Source organism: Oryctolagus cuniculus, chromosome 19, assembly GCF_051225735.1.
Source record: "Oryctolagus cuniculus isolate XC-2025 breed Fujian yellow rabbit chromosome 19, ASM5122573v1, whole genome shotgun sequence".
Lineage (NCBI taxonomy): Eukaryota > Metazoa > Chordata > Mammalia > Lagomorpha > Leporidae > Oryctolagus > Oryctolagus cuniculus.
Window position 1 is genome coordinate 44,890,893 of NC_142885.1, and position 23,701 is coordinate 44,914,593.

Here is a 23,701-nt window from a genome sequence, read left to right on the forward strand (position 1 = left end):
TTTGAGAAAATAGATTTATGAACTCTAATAATTATCACCCTGTAAATTTTTATTATTCACGAAGTGGGAATACTTGCAACAGGAAGAATGTTTTTCAAACTAATGAGAACCACATATTCTAAGTGACTAAAATTAACCCCTATTATTTTTAATATTATTAATATTATACTAATATGTCAGAATGCCAGAGTCAGCATTTTTATGTTCATGGCAAGCATTTTAATGCATTTTGAAAGGTGGGAATCGTTTAGTTTTTATGTACAATTATAATTATAATATAAAATGATGGAATACATTTTAAGCAAGATGTTAAAATTTGAAATGATGTATTATAAACAGTCTCAGGTTAATTAAGAATTAAAACAGTACTCATGTGTTATTTTGTCCCATGGAACATAATGTTTACATAGCTATTTATACACAATGTAAAAGTTTCTGTTTGTGAATCTGACAAAATTTTTTTTATGAATTGAACATACTTACTTTAATATGTCTTAGAAAACTATGTTATGAATAATTAAAGCAAATTTGAAGAAGGGAAGAGAGAGGGGACATTTCACTGCTAAGTATCAGATAGCTGTGGAACTATTCTAATAGATAGTATGGTTTTTTGTTTGTTTTTTTTTATTTTTAGTTCCCTCTGGTCTTTTTTTTAACTTTTATTTAATGAATATAAATTTCCAAAGTACAGCTTATGGATTACAATGGCTTCCCCCCCCATAACTTCCCTCCCACCCGCAACCCTCCCCTTTCCTGCTCCCTCCCCCCTCCATTCACATCAAGATTCATTTTCAATTCTCTTTAAATACAGAAGATCAATTTAGCATATATTAAGTAAAGATTTCAACAGTTTGCACCCACATAGAAACATAAAGTGAAAAATACTGTTTGAGTACTAGTTATAGCATGAAATCACAATGTACAGCACATTAAGGACAGAGATCCTACATGAGGAGTAAGTGCACAGTGACTCCTGTTGTTGAATAACAAATTGACACTCTTGTTTATGGCATCAGTAATCACCCTAGGCTCTTGTCATGAGCTGCCGAGGCTATGGAAGCCTTTTGAGTTCACCGACTCTGTTCATATTTAGACAAGGTCATAGTCAAAGTGGAAGTTCTCTCCTCCCTTTAGAGAAAGGTACCTCCTTCTTTGATGACCTGCTCTTTCCACTGGGATCTCACTCGCGGAGATCTTTCATTTAGGTTTTGGTTGTTGTTGTTGTTTTTTGTTTGTTTGTTTGTTTGTTTGTTTTTTGCCAGAGTGTCTTGGCTTTCCATCCCTGAAATACTCTCATGGGATTTTCAGCCAGATCCGTGTGCCTTAAGGGTTGATTCTGAGGCCAGAGTGCTGTTTAGGACGTCTGCCATTCTATGGGTCTGCTGTGTATCTCGCTTCCAATGTTGGATCGTTCTCTCCCTTTTTTATTCTATCAGCTAATATTTGCAGACACTAGTCTTGTTTATGTGCTCCCTTTGGCTCTTAGTCCTATCATTATGATCAACTGTGAACAGAAATTGATCACTGGGACTAGTGAGATGGCATTGGTACATGCCACATCGATGGGATTGAATTGGAATCCCCTGGTATGTTTCTAACTCTACCATTTGGGGTAAGTCAGCTTGAGCATGTCCCGAATTGCACATCTCTTCCCTCTCTTATTCCCACTCTTATATTTAACAGCGATCAGTTTTCAGTTAACTTTCAACACTTCAGAATAACTGTGTATTGATTACAGTATTCAACCAAAAGTATTAAGTAGAACAAACAACAACAACAAAAAATATGAAGAGGGATAATGTATTAAGTTGTTCACCAACAGTCAGGGCAAGGGCTGATCAAGTCAGCATTTCTCATAGTGTTCATTTCACTTTAACAGGTTTCCTCTTTGGTGCTCAGTTAGTTGTCACCTATCAGGGAGAACATATGATATTTGTCCCTTTGGGACTGGCTTATTTCACTCAGCATAATGTTTTGCAACTTCCTAACAGGGATCACTTTTCAGTTAAAATTTAAACACCTAAGGATAATTGTTTGTTAATTAAAGAGTTCAACCAATAGTACTAGAACAAAAAATATACTAAAATGGATAAAGTATTACATTGTACATCAACAGTCAGGACAAGAGCTGATCAAGTCACTGTTTCTCATAGTGTCCATTTCACTTCAACAAGTTTCCCCTTTGGTGCTCAGTTAGTTGTTGCCGATCAGGGAGAACATATGATATTTGTCCCTTTGGGACTGGCTTAATTCACTCAGCATGATGTTTACCAAATTCCTCCATCTTGTTGCAAATGACCGGGTTTCATTGTTTTTGACTGCTGTATAGTAATCTATAGAGTACATGTCCCATAATTTCTTTATCCAGTCTACTGTTGATGGGCATTTGGGTTGGTTCCAGGTCTTAGCTATTGTGAACTGAGCTGCAATAAACATTAATGTGCAGACAGCTTTTTTGTTTGCCAATTTAATTTCCTTTGGGTAAATTCCAAGTAGTGCTATAGCTGGGTTGAATGGTAGGGTTATATTCAGGTATCTGAGCTACAAAAACAATCAAATACCTTGGAATAAACTTAACCAAGGACATTAAAGATCTCTACGATGAAAATTACAAAACCTTAAAGAAAGAAATAGGAGGATACCAAGAAATGGAAAAATCTTCCATGCTCATGGATTGGAAGAATCAATATCATCAAAATGTCCATTCTCCCAAAAGCCATTTATACATTCAATGCAATACCAATCAAGATACCGAAGACCTTCTTCTCCGATCTGGAAAAAATGATGCTGAAATTCATATGGAGGCACAAGAGACCTTGAATAGCTAAAGCAATCTTGTACAACAAAAACAAAGCCGGAGGCATCACAATACCAGATTTCAGGACATACTACAGGGCAGTTGTTATCAAAACAGCATGGTACTGGTACAGAAACAGATGGATAGACCAATGGAACAGAATTGAAACACCAGAAATCAACCCAAACATCTACAGCCAACTTATATTTGATCAAGGATCCAAAACCAATCCCTGGAGTAAGGACAGTCTATTCAATAAATGGTGCTGGGAAAATTGGATTTCTACATGCAGAAGCATGAAGCAAGACCCCTACCTTTCACCTTACACAAAAATTCACTCAACATGGATTAAAGACTTAAATCTATGACCTGACACCATCAAATTATTAGAGAGCATTGGAAACACCCTGCAAGATATAGGTACCAGCAATGACTTCTTGGAAAAGACCCCAAAAGCACAGGCAGTCAAAGCCAAAATTAACATTTGGGATTGCATCAAATTAAGAAGTTTCTGTACTTCAAAAGAAACGGTCAGGAAAGTGAAGAGGCACCGACAGAATGGGAAAAAATATTTGCAAACTATGCAACAGATAAAGGGTTAATAACCAGAATCTACAAAGAGATCAAGAAACTCCACAACATCAAAACAAACAACCCACTTAAGAGATGGGCCAAGGACCTCAATAGACATTTTTCAAAAGAGGAAATCCAAAGGACCAACAGACACATGAAAAAATGTTCAAGGTCGCTAGCAATCAGGGAAATACAAATCAAAATCACAATGAGGTTTCACCTCACCCTGGTTAGAATGGCTCACATACAGAAATCTACCAACAACAGATGCTGGTGAGGATGTGGGGGAAAAGGGACACTAACCCACTGTTGGTGGGAATACAAACTGGTTAAGCCACTATGGAAGTCAGTCTGGAGATTCCTCAGAAACTTGAATATAACCCTACCATTCAACCCCGCTATACCACTCCTTGGAAAAATTTTTCTTTTTTTCTTTTCTTTTTTTTTTTTTGGTAGTCAAGGTGAGTTCATTGTCCAAATATATAACCTAATTGCATCCCAAACCATTTTCAAATCCACCTTCTACTCCATCTTTAAACCAAGTCAGAACAGGGTATGGATTTTTTTTTAAAATCACTTAACACTGAACAGAAAAGGCCTCATCAGAGGCAGCTGACTACACTGTGTCACTGTCACAGCCAACATTCTGCCACACTCCCTAAAAACCTCGTTTACATCCATCACATTACTTAGCACTGTCTAGCATCCCAACCAGATAAATAGCCACACACTTCTTACAGAGTACATGGTGAGAGGCTAACATGGACTTGCTATGGTATCACACTTGTTTTAAAGCAAAAAAAAAATTAAAATTAAATAAATAGAGTAAAAAGGAAAAAAAGGGCCAAAATGAAAAACTATAACTGAGAGAGATATCTGAGGTACATGGTACAAGGTAATGAACCTAATGGAGAAACAACCAGTGGCCCAGGGATTTGCTGGAGACATAGGAGTTTGGCTGGCAGTAAGAAACTAAAACTGATTCAAAACAAAACAGACGCTTTTCTCTTCTCAAGGACAGGCGCCTGTCAGCGTACATGGGAAACTGTAAGGCCACGGTTGGTAAGGCACTTTGCATCACCTGCAGGCCACGGGCCAGGATGGGACCAGGACGGAGGCTCCCAGCCCAGCCACGCTGACACGCGGGGACATGCGAAGGCAGCACAAGAGTTTGTGCCAAGGGACTCCTGCAGGTGGCTCAGAGCCTGGAACCATGCAAAGCCATGGCTGTGAGAAGCCAGAAACACCCTCCTGCACCTTCCCACCCAATCTTGTACCCACAGATGGACGAATGACTGCATGAGCAATGCCCCAGGTCCACAGCCATGGAAGCCTGCGCTCCATCCAGGGCTGCACAGGGGACTTGACCGTCTCAGCATTAATTTCCCTTTTAAAGCTATTCCCAAGGTTGGACTGTCTCAAAGATAAACAAAGAGGAATCCTGTTGGTGTGGATGCCAACTGGCGCGCTCCAACGTCCGCCTCGCTCCTACCTCCAATCCTGCACTAACCAGGATTATCTTCTTGAACTAGAAACTCAGTATTTACACGACATAAGGTGCAAGTATATTTCTTCTCCCAGCCCCGTCCCCCGTGGCCCGTGGAGAGAAAATCCCCCTGCCCTCCTGGAGGGACTCAGCTGGTCCTCACCCGTGGGTGCCAGAGCTCCCTGGGCAGCCTGGAGGGGCCCTGAACATGCCAGGCTGCAGGAAAGCCACAGCTCCCTCCCCACAGTCAGCCCTGCGGCTGGCCCAGGGAGGGAGTCAGTGGGTTCCTACTCCTCCGGCCTCCTAAGCCTCCGCCTGCCTGAGCCAGAACAGAGCACCCAGCCCAAGGGCAGCCCGAAGGCCCCTCTCCAAGGAGCTCACCCCCCAGCACACCTGAGGCAAGGGGTTTGCAAAGGAAGCTGCCGCAGCTTCCTCCCTGACTGACCCCCACCTGCACGGTGTTTCCCCACTCAGCATTTATTTCTGGCAATTTCTCCCCCACAAGATTGGGCCAAAATAGGGGAAGGGTTAAAATTTGGCAAGCTGGGAGTGGGAGGACAACTCAGTCCCCACTGATGGAGAAAAAACAAAAACTTAGAAATTAAGAAAAAAGATCAGAATAAATGTGGAGCCTGGTTCGTGGGAGGTGAGACAGAGGGAGAAAAAAAAAAAGTTGAAATCCATGAGCAGATGTGAACCTCTCTGGGGTGGAAACTCCTTCCTATGGGGAGACCAGGACCCAGAGAGGGTGTGCGTCCCTCCAAGAAATCCAGGGCTCCTGCTTTTGCTTATGTAGGACACAGAAAGAAAACCTATTGCCCTGTCGTTGGCAACGGCCATCCCTCATGGCCCCACGGCTAGGAGAGAAAAAGCTAGAAAGACCCAGACCGCAGGAAGAGGCTGGGAGGGCTGCTCCTCCCTCATCTGTCAGCTTCGGCGCACGTCCCAGGGCTGAATCTGCACCAGGACTCCCCGAGAACCCCAGGGACCGGGCCTTCCCCATGCCGTGCCGCACAGCGCAGGCTCTGGGTGAACACTGGCTGCTCCATTTTCTGTTCCCAAACCTCAGGATGCGCCAGCCGTGCCCCACCAGCGACCCCCACCCCGAGAATCTCGAGGTCGAGCTAGTCCCAACCCCCTGCCATCACACTTCCTGCAGCCTCTTAGCCACCTCCCAACACTCACCTACCCCGTCTGTTCTTTGTGCCAACTCCATCATGTGATTTTGAACCCCGGAATCTCGCGGTCCGGCCTCACCGAGGACCTGGCCTGGCCTACTGCTTGCCTAACCCTGGTCTGAGCACCACACACGCTGCAAGCTGCAGGCCTGAGACCTGGGACAGTTTCAGAGATGACGGGGGAGGGGGTGGGGGTCTGTGCACAGGAGTGAGACAGAGGGGAGACGGCCGCCCGCAAGCCCTGCGCATGCTGCAATGCCCTCCGGCTTCCTTCCTGACGCCTACAACTCCTGCGCCAATGCCGCTGGGTCCAAGCTTGAGTTCAAGGTCTGCCTTGTGGGGGGTGGGGGTGGGGTCCCTTGGTTCAATGCATTGCTTTTCCATCCTGAGGAGGATACCGGAGTCAGAAAGGGAGCCCGATGGCCTGTGAACATGGACAGGCCCCTGAGTGCGGGGCCTGGCGAGTCCTCCTCCCCACCCAGCCTCGCCTTGCCCTCCTGGGGACTTGCTCCCAAAGCAGAAAGTGTTTGGCTGTGAGGTAAGAAAATCATTGTCTTTTGCAGTTATTGATTTTGTCCAGTAAACCTGAGGTAAAGAATGCACTGTCTTTGAAGACTGTGATGAGAGGGAAAAAAAAAAGAAACAAAACCCACTAACCATGAATATGCTACCAGAAGGAACAAAGGATGGGAGGACTTTTTCAGTAAGAAGAACTCATATCTTAACCATCTACTTCAGGACTTGGAACTTAAGCAGTAAAATAATATATTATAAAAATGTTTAGGGGAGGAGGCAAGATGGCGGAATAGGAAGGGAGCACACTGATAGTCCGGGGAGAGATAGTTTAATAAAAGTGGAGATACTGCAGGTTCAAGGAAGAGTAGGGGAGGAAACAGCAGAAGAAACTCTTCCAGAACACGTGATTCACAGTGGACCTGCGTGGAGAGCATGGGAGCCCACAGTTCAGGACACCAGCAGCAGACTCAACACACCAGCACTGGAACACGAGGTGAGCCGAACCTCAATAGCCCGAGACACCGGCAGGCAAGCGGAGAGAGGAGACTAGAGGGAACGACCCCCGGGGGGGAAAAGTTCACCAGGCTAACTGGAAGAGAGAGAGAGAGAAAAAAAAAGGTGACTGGTACGGACACGGGTTTCTCTCTCTCCGCTCACCTCTCAAGGGCGAGCAAGACAAAGAGCAGGCGCCATCTTGGACATACGTCATAAGCAGAGCGACCTCAGGTCTGCACCTGCCCTGAGCCTAGCAGAAAAACCTGACTTTGGGCAGGGCGAATTAACAGGAGATTAGCACCTAGTAAATTTGTGGTGCTACTGAACTGAGACTGTGAAAAAAGAGACGGTGGGGGAGAGAACTCACGGAATTCACGTGAGTACTCTCCAGAGACGCTACAATTCCGTAACTTTGGCAACCCAGTGGGAGACTGAAGGAGAATTTGAGCCCACTCTGAGGGCCGAACAGATTCCCTGTGGGGTCCTTGGGAAAGAGCTTCCGATCTCTGGCTCCTGTGGGTATATCATTTGCCTGCTAACTACCTCCAACTTCGTTCAGCTGTGCGGAATTACTTCCCTTTTGAATCAAAAAAAGAAAGAGACAGAGAGAGATCTACCACGCCTAACCTGGGAGTGTCACCTTTGGCACACCAAACAGAGCTCTCAGGCCACACCCATCTCAAGCCCTAAGGCTCCACCAAAAACAGATAGTCCACTTAATCTAGAGTCATAGTATAACAAGAAAAAGCACCACAGTGAAGAAACCAAATATCTCAAATATGCCAAATAACAAATGCAAAAACCGAGGTAATAAAAACAAGGAAGTCACCGTGACGCCCTCAAATGAAAAAGACACCCGAATTCAAGATTATGAAGATGATGACATAGAAGAAATGCAAGAAGCAGATCTCAAAAAATTGATAAGAACATTAAGAAGTTCTCAAAAACAAATTCTTGAACTACAGAAATCCTTAATGGACAAGATAGAAAATCTCTCTCGTGAAAATGAAATATTAAGGAGGAATCAAAATGAAACGAAACAACTAGTACAACAGGAAACTGTGATAGTGACGAGAAATCATAATGAAGTGAAGAATTCAATAAATCAAATGAAAAACACAATAGAGAACCTTACAAACAGAATGGGTGAAGCAGAAGAGAGAATATCGGACTTAGAAGACAGAGAACAGGAAAGGATACAGTCAGACCAAAGAAAAGAAGAGGAAATTAGAAATCTAAAACATATTGTCAGGAATCTTCAGGATACTATTAAAAAACCCAACATTCGGGTTCTAGGAGTTCCTGAAGGCATGGAGAGGGAGAAAGGATTAGAAGGCCTTTTTAGTGAGATATTAGCAGAAAATTTCCCAGGTTTGGAGAAGGACAGAGAAATCCTAGTACAGGAAGCTCACAGAACCCCTAATAAACACGACCAAAAGAGACCCTCACCACGACACATTGTAATTAAACTCTCCACAGTGAAACATAAAGAAAAGATCCTAAAATGTGCAAGAGAGAAACGTCAGATTACTCTCAGAGGATCTCCAATCAGACTCACAGCTGATTTCTCATCAGAAACCCTACAAGCTAGGAGGGAATGGCGAGATATAGCCCAGGTACTAAGAGAGAAAAACTGACAGCCCAGAATATTATATCCTGCAAAGCTATCATTTGTGAATGAAGGTGAAATAAAGACTTTTCATAACAAACAGAAATTGAAAGAATTTGTCGCCACTCGTCCAGCCCTGCAACAGATGCACAGAAACACAGAAACACAGAAACACGGTCATCAATATGAAAGAAGATAAAGGAAGGAAACCTCACAACAAAAGATCACAGGGAATTCAAAGCATATATTAGAACTTATCTTTGGCAAATGGCAGGGCAAAGTTACCACTTTTCATTAGTCACATTGAACGTTAATGGCCTGAACTGTCCAGTTAAAAGACACAGATTGGCTGATTGGGTTAAGGAACAAAACCCATCTATTTGCTGCTTACAAGAAACACAACTTTCCAATAAAGATCCATACAGACTGAAAGTGAAAGGCTGGAAAAAGATATACCATGCCAACAGAAATGAAAAAAGAGCGGGCGTAGCCATCTTAATATCGGACAACATAAACTTTACCACAAAAACCATTAAGAGAGACAAAGAGGGACACTATATAATGATTAAGGGATCAATACAACAAGAAGATATAACAATTATCAATGTATATGCACCTAACTACAAGGCACCAGTTTATCTAAAAGATTTGTTAAGGGACTTAAAGGGAGACTTAGACCCCAATACAATAGTACTGGGGGACTTCAATACTCCACTCTCAGAAATAGACAGATCAATAGGACAGAAGATCAACAAGGATACAGTAGATTTAAATGACACTATAGCCCAAATGGATCTAACAGATATATACAGAACTTTCAATCCTACAGCTAAAGAGTTTACATTCTTCTCAGCAGTACATGGAACCTTCTCTAGGATTGACCACATACTAGGCCATAAAGCAAGTCTCAGCAAATTCAAAAGAATTAGAATCATACAATGCAGCTTCTCAGACCATAAAGGAATGAAGTTGGAAATTAGCAACTCAGGAATCCCTAGACCATACAGAAACACATGGAGATTGAACAACATGCTCCTGAATGAACAATGGGTCATAGAAGAAATTAAAAGAGAAATCAAAAATTTTCTGGAAGTAAATGAGGATAACAGCACAACATACCAAAACTTATGGGACGCAGCAAAAGCAGTGTTAAGAGGAAAGTTTATTTTTTTTTTAACAGAAGATCAGTTTAGTGTACATTAAGTAAAGATTTCAACAGTTTGCACCCCCATTTCATCATCATTTAAAAAAAATTATCTATTATTTTTCACTTTATGTTTCTGTGTGAGAACAAACTGTTGAAATCCTTACTTAAGGTATACTAAGCTGATCTTCTGTATACTAAGATAATCGAAAATGAATCTTGATGTGAATGGAAGGGGAGAGGGAGTGGGAAAGGGGAGGGTGGTGGGTGGGAGGGACGGTATGGGGGGGAAAGCCATTGTAACCCATGAGACGTACTTTGGAAATTTATATTCATTAAATAAAAGATAAAAAAAAAAGAAAAGAAAAAAAAAAAGAGGAAAGTTTATATCAAGAGGTGGCTACATCAAGAAATTGGAAAGGCACCAAATAGATGAGCTTTCAATTCACCTCAAGGATCTAGAAAACCTACAGCAAACCAGACCCAAATCTAGTAGGAGAAGAGAAATAATTAAAATCAGAGAGAAATCAACAGGATTGAATCCAAAAAAAACATTACAAAAAATCAGCCAAACGAGGAGCTGGTTTTTTGAAAAAATAAACAAAATTGACACCCTATTGGCCCAACTAACTAAAAAAAGAAGAGAAAATACCCAAATCAATAAAATCAGAGATGAAAAAGGAAATGTAACAACAGACACCACAGAAATAAAAAGAATCATCAGAAATTACTACAAGGACTTGTATGCCAGCAAACAGGGAAACCTATCAAAAATGGATAGATTCCTGGACACATGTAACCTACCTAAATTGAACCAGGAAGACATCGAAAACCTAAACAGACCCATAACTGAGACAGAAATTGAAACAGTAATAAAGGCCCTCCCAACAAAGAAAAGCCCAGGACCAGATGGATTCACTGCTGAATTCTACCAGACATTTAAAGAAGAACTAACTCCAATTCTTCTCAAACTATTCAGAACAATCGAAGAAGAGGGAATCCTCCCAAATTCTTTGTATGAAGCCAGCATTACCTTAATTCCTAAGCTGGAAAAAGATGCAGCACTGAAAGAGAATTACAGACCAATATCCCTGATGAACATAGATGCAAAAATCCTCAATAAAATTCTCGCCAATAGAATGCAACAACACATCAGAAAGATCATCCACCCAGACCAAGTGGGATTTATCCCTGGTTTGCAGGGATGGTTTAATGTGTGCAAGACAATCAATGTGATACACCACATTAACAGACTGCAGAAAAAAACCATATGATTATCTCAATAGATGCTGAGAAAGCATTTGATAAAATACAACACCCGTTCATGATGAAAACTCTAAGCAAACTGGGTTTGGAAGGAACATTTCTCAATACAATCAAAGAAATCTATGAAAAACCCACAGCCAACATCCTATTGAATGGGGAAAAGTTGGAAGCATTTCCACTGAGATCTGGTACCAGACAGGGGTGACCACTCTCACCACTCCTATTCAATATATTTCTGGAGGTTCTAGCCAGAGATATTAGGCAAGAAAAAGAAATTAAGGGGATACAAATTGGGAAGGAAGAACTCAAACTATCCCTCTTTGCAGATGATACGATTCTTTTTTTAGGAGACACAAAGAACTCTACTAAGAGACTATTGGAACTCATAGAAGATTTTGGCAAAGTAGCAGGGTATAAAATCAATGCACAAAAATCAACAGCCTTTGTATACACAGACAATGCCATGGCTGAGGAAGAACTTCTAAGATCAATCCCATTCACAATAGCTACAAAAACAATCAAATACCTTGGAATAAACTTAACCAAGGACGTTAAAGATCTCTACGATGAAAATTACAAAACCTTAAAGAAAGAAATAGGAGGATACCAAGAAATGGAAAAATCTTCCATGCTCATGGATTGGAAGAATCAATATCATCAAAATGTCCATTCTCCCAAAAGCCATTTATACATTCAATGCAATACCAATCAAGATACCGAAGACCTTCTTCTCCGATCTGGAAAAAATGGTGCTGAAATTTATATGGAGGCACAGGAGACCTCGAATAGCTAAAGCAATCTTGTACAACAAAAACAAAGCCGGAGGCATCACAATACCAGATTTCAGGACATACTACAGGGCAGTTGTAATCAGAACAGCATGGTACTGGTACAGAAACAGATGGATAGACCAATGGAACAGAATTGAAACACCAGAAATCAACCCAAACATCTACAGCCAACTTATATTTGATCAAGGATCCAAAACCAATCCCTGGAGCAAGGACAGTCTATTCAATAAATGGTGCTGGGAAAACTGGATTTCCACGTGCAGAAGCATGAAGCAAGACCCCTACCTTACACCTTACACAAAAATCCACTCAGCATGGATTAAAGACCTAAATCTATGACCTGACACCATCAAGTTATTAGAGAACATTGGAGAAACCCTTCAAGATATTGCCACAGGCAAAGAATTTCTGGAAAAGACCCGGGAGGCACAGGCAGTCAAAGCCAAAATCAACTATTGGGATTGCATCAAATTGAGAAGTTTCTGTACTGCAAAAGAAACAGTCAGGAGAGTGAAGAGACAACCGACAGAATGGGAAAAAATATTTGCAAACTATGCAACAGATAAAGGGTTAATAACCAGAATCTACAAAGAGATCAAGAAACTCCACAAAAACAAAACAAACAACCCACTTAAGAGATGGGCCAAGGACCTCAATAGACATTTTTCAAAAGAGGAAATCCAAAGGACCAACAGACACATGAAAAAATGTTCAAGATCACTAGCAATCAGGGAAATGCAAATCAAAACCACAATGAGGTTTCACCTCACCCTGGTTAGAATGGCTCACATACAGAAATCTACCAACAGATGCTGGCGAGGATGTGGGGGAAAAGGGACACTAACCCACTGTTGGTGGGAATGCAAACTGGTCAAGCCACTATGGAAGTCAGTCTGGAGATTCCTCAGAAACCTGAAGATAACCCTACCGTTCGACCCAGCCATCCCACTCCTTGGAATTTACCCAAAGGAATTTAAATTGGCAAACAAAAAAGCGGTCTGCACCCTAATGTTTATTGCAGCTCAATTCATAATAGCCAAGACCTGGAACCAACCTAAACGCCCATAAACGCTAGACTGGATAAAGAAATTATGGGATATGTACTCTTTAGAATACTATACCGCAGTAAGAAACAATAAAATCCAGTCATTTGCAACAAAATGGAGGAATCTGGAACATATCATGCTGAGTGAAATAAGCCAGTCCCAAAGGGACAAATACCATATGTTCTCCCTGATCGGTGACAACTGACTGAACACCAAAAAGGAAACCTCCTGAAGTGAAATGGACACTATGAGAAACGGTGACTTGATCAGCATAGCCCTGACTGTTAATGAACAACTTAATACATTATCCCTCTTAGTAGTTTGTCTGTTCTACTTAATATGACTGGTTTAATTCTGTAATTAATACACAGTTATTCTTAAGTGTTGAAATTTAACTGAAATGTGATCCCTGTTAAACATAAGAGTGGGAATAAGAGAGGGAAGAGATGTACAATTTGGGACATGCTCAAGCCCCAAATGGTAGAGTTAGAAACATACCAGTGGACTCCAATTTAATCCCATCAAGGTGGCATGTACCAATGCCATCTCACCAGTCCAAGTGATCAATTTCAGTTCACAATTGATCATAATGAAAGGACTGAGAGTCAAAGGAAGCACATAAAGAAGTCTAGTACCTGCTAATACTAACTGATAGAATAAATAAAGGGGAGAGTGATCCAACATGGGAAGCGAGATACTCAGCAGACTCATAGAATGGTGGATGTCCTAAACAGTACTCCTGCCTCAGAATCAACCCTAAAGGCATTCGGATCTGGCTGAAAAGCCCATGAGAGTATTTCAGGCATGGAAAGCCAAGACACTCTGGCAAAAGATCTCTGCGAGTGAGATCCCAGTGGAAAGAACAGGTCTTCAAAGAAGGAGGTACCTTTCTCTGAAGGGAGGAGAGAACCTCCACTTTGACTATGACCTTGTCTAAACAAGATAAGAGTCGGAGAACTCAAGGGGCTTCCATAGCCTTGGAAACTCATGACTGGTGCATAGGGAGATTACTGATGCCATAAACAGGAGTGTCAATTTGTAAAGTCAACAACAGGAGTCACTGTGCACTTACTCCTCATGTAGGATCTCTGTCCTCAATGTGCTGTACATTGAGACTTAATGCTATAATGAGTACTCAAACAGTATATTTCTCTTTGTGTTTCTATGGGGGTGCAAACTGTTGAAATCTTTACTTAATGTATACTAAACTGATCTTCTGTAAAAAAAAAAAAAAAAGAAATTGTCAATTCCCAACTTGACTCTCACTGGGATTAAACATGACAATAGGTCTGATCTGATTTCATCAGCATTTAAAAAATCATCTATTATTTTTCACTTTATGTTTCTGTGTGGGAGCAAACTGTTGAAATCTTTACTTAATGTATGCTAAACTGATCTTCTGTATATAAAGAGAATCGAAAATGAATCTTGATGTGAATGGAAGGGGAGAGGGAGTGGGAAAGGGGAGGGATGCGGGTGGGAGAGATGATATGGGGGGAAAGCCATTGTAATCCATATGCCGTACTTTGGAAATTTATATTCATTAAATAAAAGTTAAAAAAATGTTTATAAAATAGCAGCAAACTTGGTGAACCATTACAGCTAGGTACTGTTAATATGAGTAAGGACGAACAATCTCAGCTTCTTAGCAGTGCAAAAAAAAAAATACTAAAAAGCTGAACAAAATAAAATGAAAATAAGAGACCCTAGATTTTTCTCCATCTTCAACCCTCACACTACGAAACAAGGCAGAATCTGTGTATAAAATAATTCTTCAAGGTACCCCTTTTCTGATTTATTTTACTTAGAAAAAACAAATATTGTAACAAATAGCTTCATTACATGTCAATGACAATTGTGCAAAAAAAAAAAAAAAAGTTGTCGCTCCAACCTCTCTGCTAACTGAATGCCTCGAAGAAGTGGAGAGCAAACAGAAAATTCAAGTACGCTGAATACGACTTTGCAGTGAAACTAACGCAATGTTCAAGGGCGCAGCACGCCACACCCAAGGTCCAGCCCTCCCTGAGGACGCCTGCCCCTCGCTGTCGAGAGAAGCTGTAGCTGCGGAGGAGCCCTTCGCGCCATCCACGTGCTAACCGGGCTTTTTTCAGACTTTTCCGAGGAATGTCCTGATGGGAATGCCAGCAGAAGGGGTGGGTACTGGAGAACTCAAGACTGGGGGCAGGATGGGGAGAGGCCAGAGAGAAGAGGGGAGGAGTCAGCTTGATTTGCATAAACCATCCCATCTACCACTCGGGAATAATTTTCAAAGTGCTTTAAGAATGGAATGGTTGCAGCCGGCGCCATTGCTCAATAGGCTAATCTTCCGCCTTGCGGGCCGGCACACCGGGTTCTAGTCCCGGTCGGGGCTCCAGATTCTGTCCTGGTTGCCCCTCTTCCAGGCCAGCTCTCTGCTGTGGCCAGGGAGTGCAGTGGAGGATGGCCCAAGTGCTTGGGCCCTGCAACCCATGGGAGACCAGGAGAAGCACCTGGCTCCAGCCTTCGGATCAGCGCGGTGCGCCGGCCTCAGTGTGCCGGCCGCGGCGGCCATTGGAGGGTGAACCAATGGCAAAGGAAGACCTTTCTCTCTGTCTCTCTCTCTCACTGTCCACTCTGCCTGTCAAAAAAAAAAAAAAAAGAATGGAATGCTTTATAACAATGCTCAAATGTGGGCCAGACATGCCAATCAGCACCAAAAGATCAGTTTTTTCCTAATACAGGATGCCACGGTCGCTGTACCCTCTCTCAAACAGTAGGAGAAAAGATCCTATTCCAGATCCCACCCTCTGCTTCCATGTCCCAAAGAGTTTTGGTTAGGGCCCGATAGCTGCATTTCTCTCCCAGATGATATGGCGGAGTCTGGGATGAGCCACGCGTGGAAGGAAAAGTGCCGAGTGTGGCAAGAGAGGTGGGGTTATCACCCAGCACCCCCATCCAACCAGCCACGTGCTGCCACAGCTGGTGGAGACTGGAGGCGCTTCTCCATCCAATGGGGTTCAATCACAGCAATTTATTTTTTGGTACTCCCTCCCCATCATGTGCCCCCTCCTTATTTCTAATTCCTTGTTGAGTTCATTGCTTGGCAATCTAATCATTCCATAAATGGCCTACACAGTTCCTTGAAATGCCACTACAAAAAGGGGTGTTATGCACTAGTTCGTAACATGAGAAAGAGTCTCTTCTAATTGGTTCCCATATTGCAAGCGTACATATTGTTTAGCTACTCTGCAGGGTTTCCGGTAAGCATTTTATTATCACTTTTAACATAATCAAACAACAACTGTTCGCATATACAGGGGATTCCCTTATGTTGTACTTTAATAGGCACCACACGCTTTTTTTTTTTTTTTTTTTTTTTTTTTTTTTTTTTGGCAGGCAGAGTGGACAGTGAGAGAGAGAGACAGAGAGAGAAAGGTCTTCCTTTGCCGTTGGTTCACCCTCCAATGGCCGCCGCTGCAGCCGGCGCACCGCGCTGATCCGATGGCAGGAGCCAGGAGCCAGGTGCTTCTCCTGGTCTCCCATGGGGTGCAGGGCCCAAGCACCTGGGCCATCCTCCACTGCACTCCCTGGCCATAGCAGAGAGCTGGCCTGGAAGAGGGGCAACCGGGACAGAATCCGGCGCCCCAACCGGGACTAGAACCCGGTGTGCCGGCGCCGCAAGGTGGAGGATTAGCCTATTGAGCCACGGCGCCGGCTAGCCACACGCTTTTAATTGTTGTTTGGATAGGACCTTTTTCTCTCACTTCTAACAGATCTTTAAATATGATCTACGTGGGAGCAGATTTTTTTTAAAGTTTCATCCTAAAACACAAAGAACAAAACATAACAAGAGAGGAGAGTGCAGATGATGACACTCCTCTCTCGCTCGGCCCACCTGGCATCCTCACAGGTCGATGTCCTGCACGTCTGTAGGGGTGCTGGCTTGGTCCAGTTCATCCTCCGACTTGGATCCGTCGCACTGCTCCTGACGGAACTGCTGCAGGCTGTTGAGCAGCACGGCCGCAATCTGCTCCTGGCAGGCTCTGAGACAATCCACATCCGTGTTGGTGATCTTGGCTAGCAGCTCGCTCAGGGCATCGCAAGTGAGCGAGCTCACTTCTTCGTCCTGCTGGAGCCCGCGGATGGCTGCCCCCACGCTTCCAGTCGCGATCATGGACGGCGGGTACATGGCGAACTTGAAGTCGGTGGCGCAGAGAGCAATGAAGGTCTGCGCGTGCTTGCGGATCAGAGACAGCTTCTCCCTCTGCTGCGGAAGCTTGCGCAGGATGTGCTCCTGCAGTTTTGAGGGGAGACGGCAGCCAGGTTCCACTTCAGCTTCCCCAGCACCACCAGCTCCCACTCCAGCAGCTCCTGGGGCTTGATGGAGTTGCCCGTGTAGATGCACAGCTTCTCGGCCGTCAGCAGGATGGTCTCTTTCAGCTTGGAGGCCAGAAACATGCACACGGTCCCCAGCAGCTGCAGATGGGTCTTGGGAGTCGGCACCCCGGCCAGGAAGGGTCCAGGTAGTTCATGGCCAGCGGGAAGACCTCCTCCTCACACTTCTGTTCCTTACAGACCTCCAGCGTCCAGGTGGCCACCATCCTGTGCATGTAGGGCTGGATGTCCTTCTGCACACACTTGAAGTAGCAGCACTGGGGAAGGTAGCGTTCCTCGATGGTGAGCAAGTTCTGCAGGGCGTGGTCGTCCAGCAGGTTGCGGTCCGGCACGGCCCTGCGGACCGGGTCCACCTCGCAGCACAGCAGCTCCATGCCAGCCGGGTGACCCTTCGTTCCCCTGCCTTCTCCGGACTGCAAAAGTTAGGGTTTTTTTTTTTTTTTTTGGAGGGGGAGGGGAGAGAGTTCCCCTTACCTCCTTCCTTTGGCTAAATAGGGAGTTTTCAGGGGGCGAGGCGAGGGCAGAGGGAGAAGAGGAGGAGCCGAGAGGAAGGGCTGGGCGGTGGGCGAGCAGAGCCTCCGGGGCTGCCTGCCTCGCACCCGACCTCCCCTCAAACTTGTCTCGCTCTCTCCCGGAAAAATTTTTCTTAAGGTGAGTTGAGTGTCAAGAAATCTTTATTCTTGGCTCAGCTATACCTATCCTTAAGGTATAAATACATTCTAAAGTCATCCCCCAGGGCAAATTGGTCATTATAAGAAACTAAAATTACCAAAGTAAAAAACCAAATGCCTTACATTAGCCCTATCTATTGAATGATGACAATAGGTTCCCAGAAACTTCTAACAAATTGTAAAGTCTACTGCAACTAGAAACATAATGTAAATAAAGTGAGTTGAAGTATAAAACAGTAGGAGTTGATTGGGCTTTGTTGAGTTGTAGAGAGCATAATTAATAAAAAAAATGGACATGTTCAGATCATTGTGGCATTGGGAGGAAGTAGGCCTGGGAGTACATGTCTGTAATTTCTGCACAGAATTCATAACTCTGTTTCTTTTATATGAAGTTACCAATTTTTAAATAGAGTAAATAATTTATATTAAGAGAGTCAAACAAAGCAAATATACTGTCCATATTGGTCCTATAGAAAATAATATTTTCCATGTACTTTTTCTTTTAATGATCTCTTTCTTTACTTGAAAGAAAATGAGAAACACAGAGAACTTTCATGTACCAATTCACGCTTCTCCAGTGCCAAAAATAGGTGGGGTTAGGCCAGGCTGAAATATGGAACCTGGAACTCCATCTGGGTCTCCCATGTTTGTGGCAAGGACCCAACTATTTGGACCATTATCTACTGCCTTCCCAGGTGCATCACCAGGATGCTGAATCAGAAGCAGAGTGATTGAGACTTGAATCAGCACCTCCATATGGGATGTGAGTGTTTTAAGGTACAGCCTAACCCACAGGGCCACAACACCCACACCTGCCACTTTGCATTTAACAAGAAATTTTAGCCCAATATTACATAATAGAACACTTTATAGAAATATTTTAGCATGCTAATTTTAACTAATGTTTAATTTATTTGAATATACCATTTTAACATTGAGGTTAAAGTAAGGTACTTTTCCAAACTTACAATATGCTTTGCTTCATTTTGAGGTGATATCTGATTGAACCATTACCAGGTATTTGCATTTATAGATGCATTTTATCCAAAGGACTTTCCCATTTATCAGCCTCTAAAATGAATAAAACCTATATGTCTTTGAATCCTAAGGAAGTGAAAATCGATTGTGAACTTGAAAAGGTAATGGTGAAGGTACTTCAAAAAGCTCAAAGGAAAATGAAATGAAAAGATAAGTTCATTTTTGTGCAAAAAGATTGAATTACATACATAGTTTTTATTTTTGGTAACACATTTTCCATGAAGTTTTAGGAGACTGTTCACATGAATGACTTCAAAATTTTTTACCTTAAAATAAACTTGCATTGTAATCCCATTTTTCAGGAACTTTTGAAGTCCTTAGTATGATTTTAATTTAATTCTGTGAGATGCATGAAATATCTCAATGTAGCACACTGGAGTATAATACTTTTCAAGTAGTTCAATTTGGATGGTATTTGAAGTAGAAAAAAATAATGCTATAATTTATAGTGCTATGAAATAGATAATGTTATATTTACAGAGTTATTCAGTATTCCAAAAACTAAGCAACTGTAAACAAACACACACAACACTCTGCCCATAGGGATCTAACAACAATGCCAAGACCATATTCATCTCCAACAAAATTTATTCAATAAAAAATTGAGCTCAATGTTCAGACTGTGTGTGTGTGTGTGTGTGTGTGTGAAGCCCACTGTATATACAAGTGCCTAGAATACTGACTGGCACATGGTCAGTGTTCAACAAATATTTTTGGAATATATGAATACACGACACTCATTTGAGGAATGGCTTTTGTCTTCCCCATGAGCATAAATGTACAACGGTAGCATTAGAGAAATTGTTGAGAATTGTAGTAGGCAAAAAACCTCCCCAGAACCACAGGCACTGTGGTAGGGCAACAACAGAAAAGACAGTCTTACAAACCCTCTACACAGAAGGATCAGAAGGGAAGGGAGTGCGCTATTTCTATAAGAAGAGAAAGGTGAACCAAACAGGTCATGTGGATTATCTACAGCAGAGAAATAAAATACTTTTCTATCAGTGAGCTTACAGTGTCTTCTGTTTGTTTTGAACTAAAAGATTGAAAGAGAGTTGTGTTATTCAGGTGCAAACCCTTCACTGACCTCTCAACTTTTACAAGGTGCCTTAACAACTTTAGACATTTTAGTTATTGGTTCAAAGACAAAATGTTATGGGTGTGCACAGGGTTTGTCACCTCAGTTGCAAATAACTTGAAGCAAAATTAAATTCAATTTAATTTTCCTCTGGCACAGTGAGTGAGTGTTCAGATTGGCCATTTGCAGTTCAAAGAAACTGAACCATGCTGTGCTTTTTGCATAAAACTTTTTCTGCCACATGTATCCCATGTGATATACTTGTACCACACTTAAATAGCAATTCTTCTCATTGCCTATTAGGAAAGGGATTATAGTATTAATACAGCCTTGAAAGTTTTGAATGGAAATGCTAAATTTCAGTGAAAATTCTCAAATAACATGACACTATTTGTTAACTCTTACAAGGCTGATGGTATCTAAGGTGCACACATTTCATTAAAATTACTAAATTCTTTAATTTCTACATTTTAGAATGTCAAATGACCCAGATTTTATCTATTTTACCTGAAGAAACTCTGAAAAAAGTACAGAAAAGTGGTTTTTGGTGAATTAAAAAAACTGAATGTCCCAACTTCTACAGTATAAAATGCATCTCTCTGGCTTTTTTAGTTATTTTTTCTACTTTCTCTCCATGCAGTAGATAATTATTCATTGCTCATTACAAGCCAGGAATTAGTTTTCAGAGAACAAAACCACCATCTGCATTTGCAGTATCAATCTGTAACATATATCCTTAGGTCTTTAGATCTGACAGAGACTTTGGATATCACTTTAGGCCAATTTGACATTTATATTTATGTGTGTGTATGTGCGTGTGTGTGCATGTATATATCATGGTTCTATCATAGATCTACTATGAACTATATATACATTGTTCCAGCTAGGAAGAAAAGTCAAGTTTAAGTAGATTTCTGTTCTCCAGAGATACTAGTGTAGTGAAGAATCAGAATTTCTCATTGCTATGATTTGAATGTGGTTTCTCTCCTCTGAAACTGATCTTGAAATGTAATCTCCATTACCAGATATTCCAAGAACAAAAGTGGAGCCTGTAATAGGTGATTAGAGCTCTGCCCCCATGAATGGATTAATGCATGCATCCAATCAAGGATTAATGTGTTGGGTTTTCTCAAGGATATTTTTTCTAATATCTTCATGAGAGTATTTTTCTCATACTTTGAATCAGAGTATTATTTTTCTAGAGGTTCTGGATGAGACATTTCTGAGTTTCTCCCATGCCCTTGCCTTTGCCTAGGTGATGCCCTACACTGCCTCAGGACTCTGCCAGCAGGAAAGTGGTCCCCAACTGGGACCTCTACTGTTAGGCTACAAATGTCAGCCAGAATAAACGTTTTCTTTTTAGAATTTATTCAATCTGTGTTGTTGTGTTTTTAGCAATGGAAAATGGGCAATGAGAATAAGCACAAATATCAGTATTAAAGATGTTGATGAAGACACTTTGGCTCAACCTTGGAGGTGATGAATGAGAATATTGAGTGAATGAAAATATTAAGTTTGCTAATTCAACAAACCACTGATTTGAAAACCACTCATCTTGTTTAATCTCTTAATTTTAAGGCTTTTAAATCCATAGAGAATTGGTATAGAGCAAAGGGTGACATAAAATCCTAGAATAGGGGCTTGTGTTGGGGCATAAATCCAGGTAAGCCAGCAAATTGAAGCATCCAATATGAGCACTTATTCTAGTTCCAGTTGTTCCATTTTTGACCTAAATCCTTACTAATGCATGTTGAAAAGAAATGGAAAATGGCCCAACTGGATGGACTCCTAGTACCCACACCAGAGACCCAGATGGAGTTTCAGAATCCTACTTTCATCCTGCCTCAACCCTGAGCATTAATACTATTTGGAGAGTGAAAAGATGATCTTTTTTTCTTCTCTCTTTTCCTCTATCCTCTTTCCTTTCTTTCTTCTCTTCTCTCTCTCTCTCTCTCTCTCTGTCTCCCCCTTGCTCTCTCTCTTTCTCTCGAACTCTATTTATTTCAAATAAATAAATGTTTTTTAAAAAAAATTCTGACAAAATATCTCCATTAAAAAAGTCTCAGCAGTATAAGCACAGAAGTTTATACCATTAATGCTTACATTAAAAAAGAGAATTGGGGCTGGCATTGTGGCATAGTGGGTAAAGTAGACACTTGAGCACCTCTATCACATATGGGTGGTGGTTAGAGTTCTGGATGCTCCACTTCCAATCCAGCTCCCTGCTGATGTGCCTGGAAAACAGGGAAGGATTGCCCAAGTGCTTGGGCCCCTGCACCCATATGGGAGACACAGAAGAAACTCCTAACTCCTGGCTACAGATCTGCCCAGCTGTAGTGTCCATTTGTGGAGTGAACCAGCAGATGGAAGATTCTCTCTCTCTCTCTCTCTCCCTCCCTCCCTCCCTCGCTCCCTCTCTCTCTCCCTCTCTCCCTTTCTTTCCCTGTAAACTCCATTTTTTAAATAAAAAATAAAGAAACAGTGGTCTCAAAGCAATACTGTAAACTTCCCACTTAAGAAAATAGAAAATGAGGAGCAAATTAAATCTAATGTTAAATAGAAGATAGAAAATAATCAAAATAAATCAGTCAATGAAATTAAAAATAGAATAAAGAAAAACCAATGAACCATATTTTTCTTTAAAAAATGAAGACTTAATATGTGTATTGGCCAAACCCAGCTACTATTTAAACATACATATGGAAGAAAATAACAAATTGCAAATATCATAAAAGGATTTCCCATGAGATCTTACAGGTACTGAAGGAAGTGTATTATGGCTAATTTGACCTCCATGAATTCACCAAATTAGATAAAAATGGGAAAAAGAATGTGAAATAGCAAAGCTCATCAAATAAGAATTAGCAGTACTGTATATATTAAATAATTGAATTTATTATTAAATATTTCCCACAAAGAGACTCCCAGGCCAAATAGAGCTCGTGGATTCTACAGGATATCTTAAAAAAAAAATACTAGTTCTTGACAAACCTACCAGAAAAGTTTCCAGCTCATTTTATGAGGTCAGCATTCACTTGATATCAATATTTGACAGAGTCAGTACAAGAAAAGAAAAAGAAAAAAGATATCTCTGATATCTCTCACAAATATGAACATAAATTCTTTATCAATATTAGTAGATGAAATCCATCCGTGCATTGAAAAGATAATCTCAGTAATACGGGATTTGTTCCAAGAAAGAAAACTTGATTCAACATTTAAAAATTGATTTTTGTGGCCGGCACGGTGGCTCAACAGTCTAATCCTCCACCTAGTGGCGCCGGCACACCAGGTTCTAGTCCCGGTCGGGGTGCCGGATTCTGTCCCAGTTGCCCCTCTTCCAGGCCAGCTCTCTGCTATGGCCAGGGAGTGCAGTGGAGGATGGCCCAAGTACTTGGGCCCTGCACCCCATGGGAGACCAGGAGAAGCACCTGGCTCCTGCCTTCAGATAGGCGCGGTGCACTGGCCATGGCGCGCCAGCTGCGGCGGCCATTGGAGGGTGAACCAATGGCAAAGGAAGACCTTTCTCTCTGTCTCTCTCTCTCACTGTCCACTGTCTGTCAAAAAATCGATTTTTGTGAACCACCTTATCAGCAGATGTAAAAAATGATTATCTCAAAAGATACAGGCAAAAGCTCG

At 41.9% G+C, this 23,701-nt stretch overlaps 1 long non-coding RNA gene and 1 pseudogene across 5 annotated transcripts in view; both read right to left on the bottom strand.

The window, feature by feature from the left end:
• Nucleotides 1-23,701, bottom strand: part of LOC149120530 (uncharacterized) — a 60,121-nt gene that overhangs the window by 26,915 nt on the left and 9,505 nt on the right. The window lies entirely within an intron of this gene.
• On the bottom strand, nt 16,278-17,871 carry LOC149120531 (G1/S-specific cyclin-D2 pseudogene; annotated as a pseudogene).